The sequence below is a fragment of the Gorilla gorilla genome, chromosome 19 (assembly GCF_029281585.2).
Source record: "Gorilla gorilla gorilla isolate KB3781 chromosome 19, NHGRI_mGorGor1-v2.1_pri, whole genome shotgun sequence".
In the NCBI taxonomy this organism is placed as follows: Eukaryota; Metazoa; Chordata; class Mammalia; order Primates; family Hominidae; genus Gorilla; species Gorilla gorilla.
This window is the reverse complement of record NC_073243.2, coordinates 83,453,836-83,466,117: the sequence shown is the minus strand read 5'-3', so window position 1 is coordinate 83,466,117 and position 12,282 is coordinate 83,453,836. Positions and strand designations below refer to the sequence as shown.

General features: G+C 37.4%; 1 pseudogene; it reads right to left on the bottom strand.

Moving 5' to 3' along the window:
* The window catches only part of LOC134757548 (uncharacterized), a 373,989-nt pseudogene extending 361,996 nt beyond the window's left edge, over positions 1-11,993 (bottom strand).
* Positions 11,994-12,282: the final 289 nt, after the last annotated feature.

The following is a 12,282-nucleotide window of genomic DNA, read 5'->3' as shown; positions in this document are numbered from 1 at the left end:
ATTGTTAATAAGAATGTTATATTTAGTTAGACTAAAACAGATTTTTCTGGCCAGACAGGATGTTGGTTGGGAGTAAGACATTCAGGGCTGACCAGGTTTGAAGCAAAGCTCTGCAACGTCCATAACCTCTGACATCTCTTTTCCCTCCCTTGTTAGAAGTGAACAATGATACCACTTAAAGCACAAGAAATTGTTAATCACAGATACTGGCCATGGCATTGGCATGAAATCCTAGAAAGCTTCTACTGTGCCAAGCACTGATCATTTAGTTTCTGGATCACGGGGATATTTGGGGAGAGGGGGTTCCAGGTGAAATTCTATAGCAGCAGAAGAGACAAGCAGTATTTAAGGTGTAGTGGCCACACAGCAAGTATGGAAGAGTTTTGATATCTTAATATCTGATAATGTCAACATTTTAACATTTAGTAATGCCAACACTAGATATTTAAATGTCTAGTACCATCAGCTTACAGGTTGCATATTAGCTGTGGTTGGACTCTAATTTTATATGTTAAATTTTCTCCTGATTGGATATCAGGCAGATGATAGACAGAAGATCAGTGTAGGCTTTGGTAGAGAGGGGTAAATGGATTGTAGCTAATAAGCTGAAAATGTCCAGAAAGAAAGGGAAAGCAGGAAAGATCCTTAACCCTGAAGAGGGGTCCAAGAATGAGATGCTGGGCAAATAGTTCTAGTGAATCAAGAGGGTGGCATTTTTATGGAACATTTTACAAGTGCCCAGGAGGTGTGTTAGCTATGTAGAAGGTGCCTACCTAGAATTGCCAGTGGGGAGCCCAGTATCCACATGAGAAGTTGCTTTCATATATCATCTGCGTGCCCAGTGACCTCGGCAGACAAACATTCAGACACTATTTGAATAAAAACTTCCCATTGCTATAATCAAGCCATCACCTTGACACATTTGTGAAAATGTTGTGTATCTTCATCTAGAAGATGGAGATCACTTTACTAGAGGGAGAGCGAAGCCTAATCCCTTTTTGCGACCTACCTGGAAGAACAGTGTAGTATATAAAAAACACTGAGGAGAAATGAAGTCATTATTCCCAGCTTTTGAATAAGGACTATATATCTCTCATAATGGGAGAGACAGGCAAGAGAAATAGTACTTTATGTTCTCTGCTAAATTTTTCCATATTAATTTCAAATTAACTCCATGCCAAAAAGTGTTACGATGTAATCATATATGTATAAATGCACGCAGTTGAGAAAACATAGACTAAAAATTTGAACTAACATATAGAGTACTTGAAACTTGAATACATGCTTGATATCAGCATCCATTCATTAAACTACTGTTCTATTATGACTTTGAATAGTAAACTACTGTTCTATTATGACTTTGAAGGCTAAGCTTATTGATCAAGTTTATCAAAATACTTGAAAGACCTTGAACAGTGCTTGTGAGTTTTTAATAATTATGAAAATACATTAGTTTAGTAGTAAAAGTAATAGGAATAACACCAAGTGCTATTTTAGAATGCCCATAAAATAAACATTTAATAGGTGTTTTACATTCATTAGCTTGTTTAATCCAAACAAATATTCTGTATGTAATCATGTGTTCATTTCACAGATGGGTAAAATGAGAATTGAAGATTAAAACTAGGTTGCCCGAGAATAAGTGAGCAATGCCAAGATTTAAATATGTCCCTCTCTAAATTCCATTGTTTGTCCCTGTATTTAACAGAAATGACAAGAGAAGGTAAAAACTCAGTAAAACAATTTTAGAATTTTAAAATTAATTAACGATACATTGAAGATTAATTAAATGATATATTTTATGATTTCATTGTATGAATTTAACATTATAATATACATGACAAAAATGCACAATGCAATATTAGAAGCTAAAATCATGTTTCAGTACTCCCCTGCTGCTTAGAGAGAAGCAATTCAATGGTTTCTTGTAGCAAACATTTACATTATTTGCATTGAAAAAAAGCATATTTTATTTTTGCCAAGGCAGAAATTCTTTTGTTATTGTATAGATTCTTGTGTCATTGACTTTGTAAGAATGCAGTTAATATCTAAATAAATGTTTTTCAAATCTGTATGTTTTGTGGTTGTCAATAGCAGAGAAGTTTGAAAGAGCAATAAACTGACGTCTAGTTCAAGAATCTAAACACTTGATCTTTAGTGCTATTTTTAAAAAAAATTGTCTAAATCTACTTCATTTCCAGTTAATAGCTTCCCTGGAGCAGACCTGAGAAACAAAGACTATTGGGTGTTTGCATGTATTTAAAGATCGTTTTATTATTATACTTCACAGGTGATTCCTCTCAATATACTTTCTTATTCACAAAGAATGGGGTTTGGCAAGGTGTTTGAAACACAAGGGCAAGAGTAAAACAGTCCTCGAAGGAGGAGTGTAAGTTGACTATAATGTCCTCAATTCTGTAGTTAACCTGATTTTCAAACTGTCACTTTAATAATATAAGACACTAGCCAACAAAATATTTTCGGATAAATAAAGATCAATGTTATGATTGTGAAACAGACTGAAATTATTTAGATGCATAGGTGGTAACTATGCAGTTTAGCCTGGCAATGATATGTGAAGTAATCATTTTTACAGGCATGTGGAAATTCTGCATTCCATTCTATTTTCTTCAACTCATTTCGTTTGGTGAATCTCTTCGTCTTCCCAAGAGGCATTTCCCCTCATTTTGTGAAGCAAGAAGAGCACTGAAATTGTGGAAGATGAATGCCCACCATAAAATGATTGGCTGTCACCATCAACTTTAATTCACATTGTATCTGGATCTTATTAAAATGCAGATTTGATTTTGAGCAAGCCTATTACTATTCTTGTGGAAGCTTGTTATTCTTCTTTATTATCAAAGTCCTTGGGTCCCTTTAATTCATCTGTCCCTATTTCATAAGATAGCTTGAACATTCCCTGAGCTAATAGAGAAAGAGTTGAAATGTGGAGTCAGGGTAAAATCTAACTATGGAGACGAATATCACATATTACATAGACAACTCAGGGTAAAAATAACTTTAGACACTAGGTAAAATTGAAAATGAGCATTTGTAGGGTATACTTTAAAAATAACAAACTCCATTGTTTTCATCTCTAAAATCCCATTTCCATTTTCTCTCTTCCCTTTATTTTTCATTTAGTAAACACATAAATTAGTAAAAATTTAAACATAAATGTTTATGTTATCCTGGCTTATACCAAAAGTTTTCCTAAATTTGAAGAATACTACAATTAATTCAAACATTCCTGATCAAGAAACGGACTAGTACAATGCATGATGATAAAAGTGAGGTATAGTATTCTGTGCATATACAGATGCAAATATAACTAACGGTCTCAGTGCGAAATAAGAAATTTCCAGTTTGTTAAGTGGAGGTGTCACATTACACAGGCATCAATAGTAGGTGTAAAAGGAAGAAAGCATGAAAACCCATAGGAAAATGTAAACTATAAGGAAGGCAGAGGAAGCTGGGCAAAAGAGAATATGGTGAGGAAGCAGGTTCCCAGATGCCTACTAGAATTCTGGGACGTGACTATTAGGAGCGTATGTGTGAAATTGAGCTGAATAGTTCTGTCCAAGTAAAACCTTAAAAATAAGGCCAGTGCTCTAGAAGCATTGGCATCATCCGGAAGTTTGTTAGAAATGCAGAAAATTGAGATACACCTAGACTAGCAAAATCAAATCTTCAATTTAATAACAATTCCATATAATGTGAATTATATGCATATTAAATTTTTAGACAAATTTCAAATGATATATTTGGCAGTTTCTGAGTAGCTTGAAAGCAATTGGCTGAAACCAGAGATCATCAACAATGCTTTTTGACAAGAAAAGCTCAAACAGGTTTCTGCTAGGAAATATGAAAAAGAAAGATTTAACACCATAAAAATATTTCCTTAATGTGACCCTGGATATAAGAAGATCATGTGGATCATGTGGTAGGCATGTGGGTTTTTTTGCATTGTTTTTGTTGTTGTTTGTTTAACATATCAACAACCCTTTATTTCATGTAGCAATCAACTTCAGAATAGTCCAGAATAATAGCTCTAGGTAATTTCTATTCTGAAAATGAAACACAAATCAGCATAATAGTTAATACCCTGGAATTACAAATTGTCTTTGTCTATTTCAAAATAATGTTTCGCTGCACTCAGGTAGGGGACTTCCATACACTCTTCACATGTTAAGTTTTACATTTTGTATTATTATTTCTATGTTTTGATTATTTAAATATTACTTTTCTAAATAAAAACTATACATTGTTTTTATTTTTATGTGGAAGACAGTCAAAGCTTTTATTTGAAGATTCTACAAGATAGTTCTAATTTGGGCACAGATGTAGAAAAGATTTATAGGGTATTACCAGGATTAGGTAAGTGAAAGTTTTGCTAGTTTTGGAGAAAAGTTAGGCAAGGATGGTTCTTGGAAGAGGGAGAATCTGACCTTATGGATTAGCGTCATTGTTTGGGCAATTTAGATATTGTCAAGAAGGTTAGAGGAACAGTTAAGGGCTACACGTATGTCCAGGAGGTGGCGGGAGAAAGAGCTGTAAGGGACAAAGTCAGTTAGGGGCTATAGAGAAAAATTATTTGTCCCACCCTATCTTTTACAATTAACAGGTTATTTTAGTGTAGGAAATAAAAGTGAAATATTTATCTAAATATCCCATGTTTCTTATTATAAATGCATACATATGACACAATCTGTTTCACTAGTGCTAAATCAAACTCAAGTTTCTATTGTTTGTGCTGTGGTCTCCAAGAGAAAGGACTCAATATTGATGGTTTGCACAAATTAAACTCAACCATGCAGGAGAACTTGAACTCTTCCAGTGGAATACACTGAATATTTCTACCATTACATTGAGATAGCTCCTTACTTCACTTGTTGTCCTGGACCTCATCACTGCTATATTTTTTTTTCATACATCTTAGGATGCTGAGAACTCTGTTCATTGTACTTTGTTTCTCCATGTTTAAATTAGGGCAGGTTTGGTCTATCCTTGATTTCATATCAAAAACCTAATTGTCCGTAAAAATCAAGCCTCTAACATATATGCCACAAATATGCCATGGCAGCATGCATGCCATGTATATATGATGCAATGATATTTGATAAGGACATTGACACAGACTTCTTTGATTTTGTGAAAGAGCAGTAAATACCAGATCATCAAAATCAAGAATGCTTTATTGTAACTCAAATGGTACCTCTTACAAATAAAATGTTCTTTTGAGAAAACTCCTTTCTGGAATTTTTACATCTACCTGCCATCCTTCTGAGCTACGCAATGGTGAGTAGTACAGGGTAGGCCAGCAAGTCCCAAGTGAAAGAAGATGTGTTAACAAGAGTTTCAAAAACACTGTGCATTAATTACATACAGTGAGTACCTAGGTGTAATGTTACAAAACCTAATGCATGGGGAGTTTCTTCAAAATAGCAGAGTAAAAACTGTCATGCCTGTTTCCTGAGAAGCAGAAAAAAGTATATATATATATATTTGTATGTGTGTGTGTGTGTGTGTGCATTTTTCTTTATGGAAGAGGAAGCCCCAAAGTTGAGGTGAAAGTAAAAAGTTAGACAGAAATATTGTTTTGTCGACTGGTTTGAAAAATGGTGGTTTTCTCTTCATCCGAAGAAACAGGCTGATTGTCCTCATTTTAATTCTTTCCTAGTGTGGGCATGCGAGGTCTAGTGCTTTTGCTGCTCTTAAGAGTGAAAAAAAGCTCACAAGTGTTTGTGGCCGGTGATTAACCATCAGAGCTTTCTCTGTGTGAACAGCTATTTTCAACCAAAAAGATAATTTCAATTAATCACTATTAAAATTAATCTCAATATTAGCAATTTGTCCAGAAATCCAAGGACAATTATCAAACTAAACTTTTAACACATGCTAATTAGCCTATTTTAAATTAAAATTTAAACACTAACTTTATTTACAGAAAATATACAGAGAATATATAGATTGAAAATGCAAATGAATAATATAATAGAATTTGCACAGTTCCTTTTTGATATTTCAAATATCAGAAAACACCTAATGTTTTGGTCAGTGTCTGATAATTCCCATCTCTTAATATTTTTCTTTGTGATTAATTAAGAAGAAGTCAGGATCTCAATAGATTAATGAACAAATTCTTCAAACAAACATATACAAGAATTATACAAACCCAAAATATCTATAAAATGTGCTCTAACTTGATTTTATAAAAGCCATAAAAATATGATTTTCCTCAAATAGACTGGTGAAACAAAGAAACAAAAATCATACAATTTCTGTTTAGGGACTATCATTCAACACTATCCTTATGCTAATGATAGGAAATAGGAATTTTAAGAATCTCCTAAATACTGTTTTAAGAACTTAAATTGGTATAGGCATTTCAGCCATATTAACAATGCCACATTGAATTTGCCTCTATTCCCTCCCAGTATCTGTCTTTCCCTTGAAATCTCTGCTGACCTTGCTATTTGTCAAGGATGCTAGGCATTTGCCTACCTCAGGTTCTTGACAATCTTCTCTCTGCTCGATGTTTACTTCTACTATGTACTTCTGTATGTGTCTGTCTTCATTTAAGTCTTTCCTCAAATACCACATTTCTCAGTGAGTCAGATTCTGACCATACCATTTATAATTTCTAACAGTCTAATGAGGCAATCCCTATCTCTCTTTATTGCCTGTTTTATTTTTTTCTCCATGTACTTATTGCTATCTATGTAATATTACGTATATTATTTTGGGTCTGTTTTCTCTAGAGCATATGTAGTTTAACAAGGATTTTGTCTTTTTTGTTACCGTTATATCCTCAGAGCCAAGTACTGTATGATACATGCATGTTTTTTGATGATTAGATCCATGTGTGCAATATCATCTCACATAAACATACACATATACATATATGCACACTGCTGGGGAAATACAAATAAAAACTAAGTCTCCTGCCAACTAAGGAAACCTCTTCACAAAAGTAAAAAAAGAAAGGAAACAGTTTTATTATTGAATAAACAGTAAACCAGAATGTGATGCTAAGAGATTGCCAAGACAGAAAGAAACCTCTCCCTTTTATATAGGCAGGCAGATACAGCCCATTACATACATGTTCTCAGCATAAACTTAACTAGTGCTTAAGTTAACAGTACTTGACAGCACCATTTGTCACACATAGTTTGTCTTAGATGCACCTGGTCATTCAGGAGGCCATCTGCACTTGCTAATTGGATTTATGCACAGGAAAAATAAACTTCTCATATATTTATGACAGAAGAAGTGTTGCAACTTGAGGAGAGTGCCTGCAGAACTTAGGCCCCTGCCTGTCACAGGAACTGGGAGATAGGGGCACTATCATCTTGATGGTGACATTTCAGAGATGGTTTTCAAGTCCTTGAGAAAGAGACAGAGAAAGAACTTAGAATTATTAAGTTTCTAAAGTAAATTCTCTAGCAAATGGGAGGAGGGAGGTCTCTCCCTTTATTTCCAACAAGAAAAATTAAGCCTCCTATTTTTAATTTGTATTTGCTCTTACAGTCTGTCATCTATCTCTATCTATCTATCTATCTATCTATCTATCTATCTATCTATCTATCTATCCATCCATCCATCTATGTATTATTTATCATTTATCTTTCTTTCTGGTGAATCCACTAAAAGTCTTAAGAGCTTTCTATTTATTTACTTATGTCTTGAAGGTTTGCCTTAGTGTCTTGGGCAAAAGATTTAATTTTCATTTACTTCAAATGCATTTGAATTACTTTTTAGAAAAATCATTAACAGGGATTTTATTTAAAAGTATAATTTTTAACTTTAATAAATGTAAATGTATTAGGTCTCTCTAGAGGGGCAGAACTAATAGGATATATATATATATATATATATATTTATAGAGAGAGAGAGGTGTGTTTGTTAAGGAGTATTAACTCACACAATCACAAGGTCCTACAATAGGTTGTCTGCAAGCTGAGGAGCAAGGAAGCCAGTCTGAGTCCCAAAGCTGAAGAACTTGGAGTCTGATGTTCCAGGGAAGGAAGCATCCAGCATGGGAGAAAGATGTAGGCTGGAAGGCTAAGCCGGGCTAGCCTTTCACATTCTTCTGCCTGCTTTTTATTCTGGTTGTGCTGGCAGCTGATTAAATTGTGCCTACCCAGATTAAGGTTGGGTCCGCCTTTCCCAGCCCACTGACTCAAATGTAAATCTCCTTTGAAGACACCCTCACAGACACACCCACGATCAATACTTTCTATCCTTCAATCAAGTTGACACTCAGTATTAACCATCACAAGTCCACCCCTTGTCAACCTGAACCCATACACATCTCCTGAGATCATATGTAATCTTTAAATAAGGACAATAATAAGGTCAAAATTACGCCTAATATAATACAACTATCTTTCCTACAAGTGGAAATCCACCAATCCCCAAACCACATGCTATTACATAAACTTAACAACACTTAAATGCTTATATAAAGTCAATAAATCTTACTTTACATGATAAAGAAAAAAGGAAATAAAATGAAGATATTTTCTTAGTACCAGTTTATACATGCACAAACGTGTTTTTAACAAAAGAGAAAGGAAATACTCATGACAATTACAGTCTTCCTTTCTGCAACTTGTCATGTGGTCATAGGTGGCACTGATTACTACTTGACATTGATTACTACTTTCTTCTATTACACATTTTCTATTACCTTTGCCTTCAGCAAGCACCTCAGCAGATCCTGGGATTCAGTTTGTTTGTTTTTTTGTTTGTTTTTTCCTGGTGGAGTGACCCAAACCTTCATTCCTGAAAGGTCTGGGTCATTGTGGTCATGCCTGGATTGGGCTGTTGTAGTTTCTCATTGACCTTAATCACAGGGCACAGTAATACTAAGAGATGCTCCAAGGGATCTCCTGCATTCCATGCATACTGTTCCTTACCTCCATTGTGGAGTAGCAGACTGATATCATCTTGATAGTCTGGGTCAGTTACCCCAGCCAGCACTGTAAACCCCTTCTTAGCCTGTTGACATAAAGGTAGGAGGAGTCCAAAGTGTCCAGGTGGCAATCTTAACTTCCAGTTTAATGCAATCGCTGTGTCTCTTGTTGGCAGCATTCCTCCCTCTGGAACTAAGACATCTAGGCCAGCAGAACATAATGTCATACAAACAGGAAGCAAAAATTTTGCTAGTGGATCATTCAGGGTGATGATGAGTGGTGGTGCTTCCATTTCCACTCCTTTATTCCTGGACCCATGAATCCTAGCTATGGGAGAAGCAATGCCATATTATGGACGTGGATTCAGAGTATATGTGACCTTCTGGAGAACTTTGACCCAGTCCTGCAAAGTATTGTCACCTAGTTGTTGTTGTACTTGTTACTTCTAAAGGCCATTCCACTGTTCCATCAACCCAGCTGCTTTAGGATGATGGGAAACATGGTAAGATCAGTGAATTCCATGAGCATGAGTCCACTGCCACACTTCTTTAGCCATAAAGTGAGTGCCTTGGTCAGAGGCAATGCTGTATGGAATACCATGATGGTGGGGATAAGGCATTCCATTAGCCCAGGGATGGTGTCTTGGCAGAAGCATTGCATGCAGGATAGGCAAACCCATACCGGAGTAAATGTCTATTCCAGTGAAGACAAACCTCTGCTTTTTCCATGATTGAAGAGGTCCAAAATAATCAAGCTGCCACCACACATCTGGCTGATCACCTCGAGGAATATTGCCATATCGAGGGTCAGTGTGGGTCTCTGCTGCTGCCAAATTGGGCATGTAGAAGTGGCTATAGCCAGAGTCAGCCTTGGTGAATGGAAGGCCATGTTGCTGAGCCCATGTGTAACATCCATCCTTGCCACCATGGCCACTTTGTTCATGGGTCCATTGGGTGATGACAGAGTTGGCTTGGGAAAAGAGGTTGAGTGGTGTCCACAGAATGAGTCATTCTATCCACTTGATTATTAAAATTATCCTCTGCTGATGTCATCTGTTGGTGAGCACTCACATGGAGTACAAATATCTTCAGTTTTTTACAACTCACAGAAGTTCATTCACATACCTCTTCCCCAAATTTCTTTGTCACCAATTTTCCAATCATGCTTCGTCCAAGTCCCTGACCATCCAGCCAAACCATTGGCTACAGCGCATGAATCAGTATATAATCTCACATCTGGCCATTTCTCCTTCCATTCAAAGTGCACAAGCAGGTGCACTGGTCGAAATTCTGCCCACTGGGAAGATTTCTCTTCACCGCTGTCCTTCAGGGATATCCTAGAAAGGGGCCGTAGTGCCGCAGCTGTTCACTTTTAAGTGGTGCCTGCATATCATACAGAACATCTATGAATCAGGCCCTAGTCTTCTCTTCCTCTGTCAACTGATCATAGGGAACTCCCCATAAAGCCATCAGTGCAGGCTGGGGGAGAGAAGGCAGGGTGGCAGAAGTGAAGGCCATGGGCATTTGAATCATTTCCTCATGTAACTTATTTGAGCCTTAAGGACTTGCTCGAGCATAATCACATATATACCACTTCCATTTGATGATGGAATGCTGCTGTTCATGACCCACTTTATGGCTAGATGGGTCAGAAAATACCCAGTTCGTGATAGGCAGTTCAGGTCACATGGTGACCTGATGACCTGTAGTCAAACGTTCAGTTTCCACCAAAGCCCAGTAACAAGCCATGAGCTGCCTCTCAAAATGAGAGTAATTATCGCAGAAGATGGCAGGGCCTTGCTCCAGAATCCTAGAGGTCTCTACTGTGATTCACCTATGGGGGCCTGCCAAAGGCTCCAGACAGCATCCCTATCTGCCACCGACACCTCAAGAACCATTGAATCTGCTGGGTCATTAGCCCAAGAGGCAGAGCAGTTGGCATAGTAGTCTGGACCTGTTGCAAAGCCTTCTCCTGTTCCGGACCCCACTTAAAACTGGCAGCCTTTCAGGTCACTCAATAAATGGGCCAAAGTAACACACCCAAATGAGGAATGTGTTACCTCCAAAATCCCAATAGGTTCACTAGGTGTTGTGCCTCCCTTTTGGTTTTGCAGGAGCCAAATCCATCAACTTATGCCTCACCTTAGAAGGAATATCTCAACAGGCCCCACACTACTGGACCCCTAGAAATTTTACTGAGGTAGATGTTTCCTGGATTTTAGTTTGATTTATTTCCCATCCTCTGACACACAAATGTCTCACCAACAGGTCTAGTGTGTTTGCTACCTCACTGGCTCCAATCAGCATAATGTCATCAATGTAATGGACCAGTATGATATCTTGTGGAAGCGAAAAGCAATCAAGGTCTCTACCAATAACATTATGGCACAAAGCCAGATATTTAATATACCCCTGAGGTAAGACAGTAAAGGTATATTGCTGTTCTTGCCAACTGAAGGCAAATTGCTTATGGTAGACTTTATAGACAGAAACAGAAAAAGGCATTTGCCAGATCAAGAGATGCATATCAGGTACCAGGAGATGTGATAACTTTCTCAAACAATGAAACCACATTGATACAGCATTTGCAGTCACCACTTGGTTAAGTTCACAATAATCCCCTGTCATTCTCCAAGATCCATCTGTCTTCTCCACAGGCTAAACAGGAGAGTTGAACATGGACGTGGTAGGAATCACCCCCCAGTGTGCTTCAAGTTTTCAATGGTGCCACTAATCTCTGGAATCCCTCCAATGATGAGATGTTATTTTTGATTCACTATTTTTCTAAGAAGAGGCAGCTCTAATGGTTTCCATTTGGCCTTTATCACATAATAGCCATCACCCTACTGGTCAGGGTGCCAATATAGGGGTTCTGCCAGCTGCTAAGTGTGTTTATGCCAATTATGTATTCTGGCACTGGGGAAATGGCCACAGAGTGAGTCCAGGGACCCACTGAACCTACTGTAAGTCAAATCTGAGCTAAAACTCCATTAATTACCAGACCTTCATAAGCCCCTACTTTAACTGGAGAACCACAATGACATTTTGGGTCCCCTGGAATCAACGTCAGCTCAGAGCCACTCTCCAGTAGTCCCTGAAATGTCTGATCATTTCCCTTTCCCCAATGCACAGTTACCCTGTATAAGGCTGGAGTTGCTCTTGGGGAAGGATGGGAGAAAGATATGCAGCATAAATTGTCTGCAGTGTAGTGGGTTCCTTCTTCATGGGGACCCGGCCTCCCCTTCATTCAAGGGGTTTGGCATCTGTAAACTGACTCAAGTCTGAAAATTGATTGTGGGGGCTGTGATTCTCTGCTTTTATAATTCAAGTTAGTCTTTTTTCCACTTGGCCTGGAAGTTTTCTGC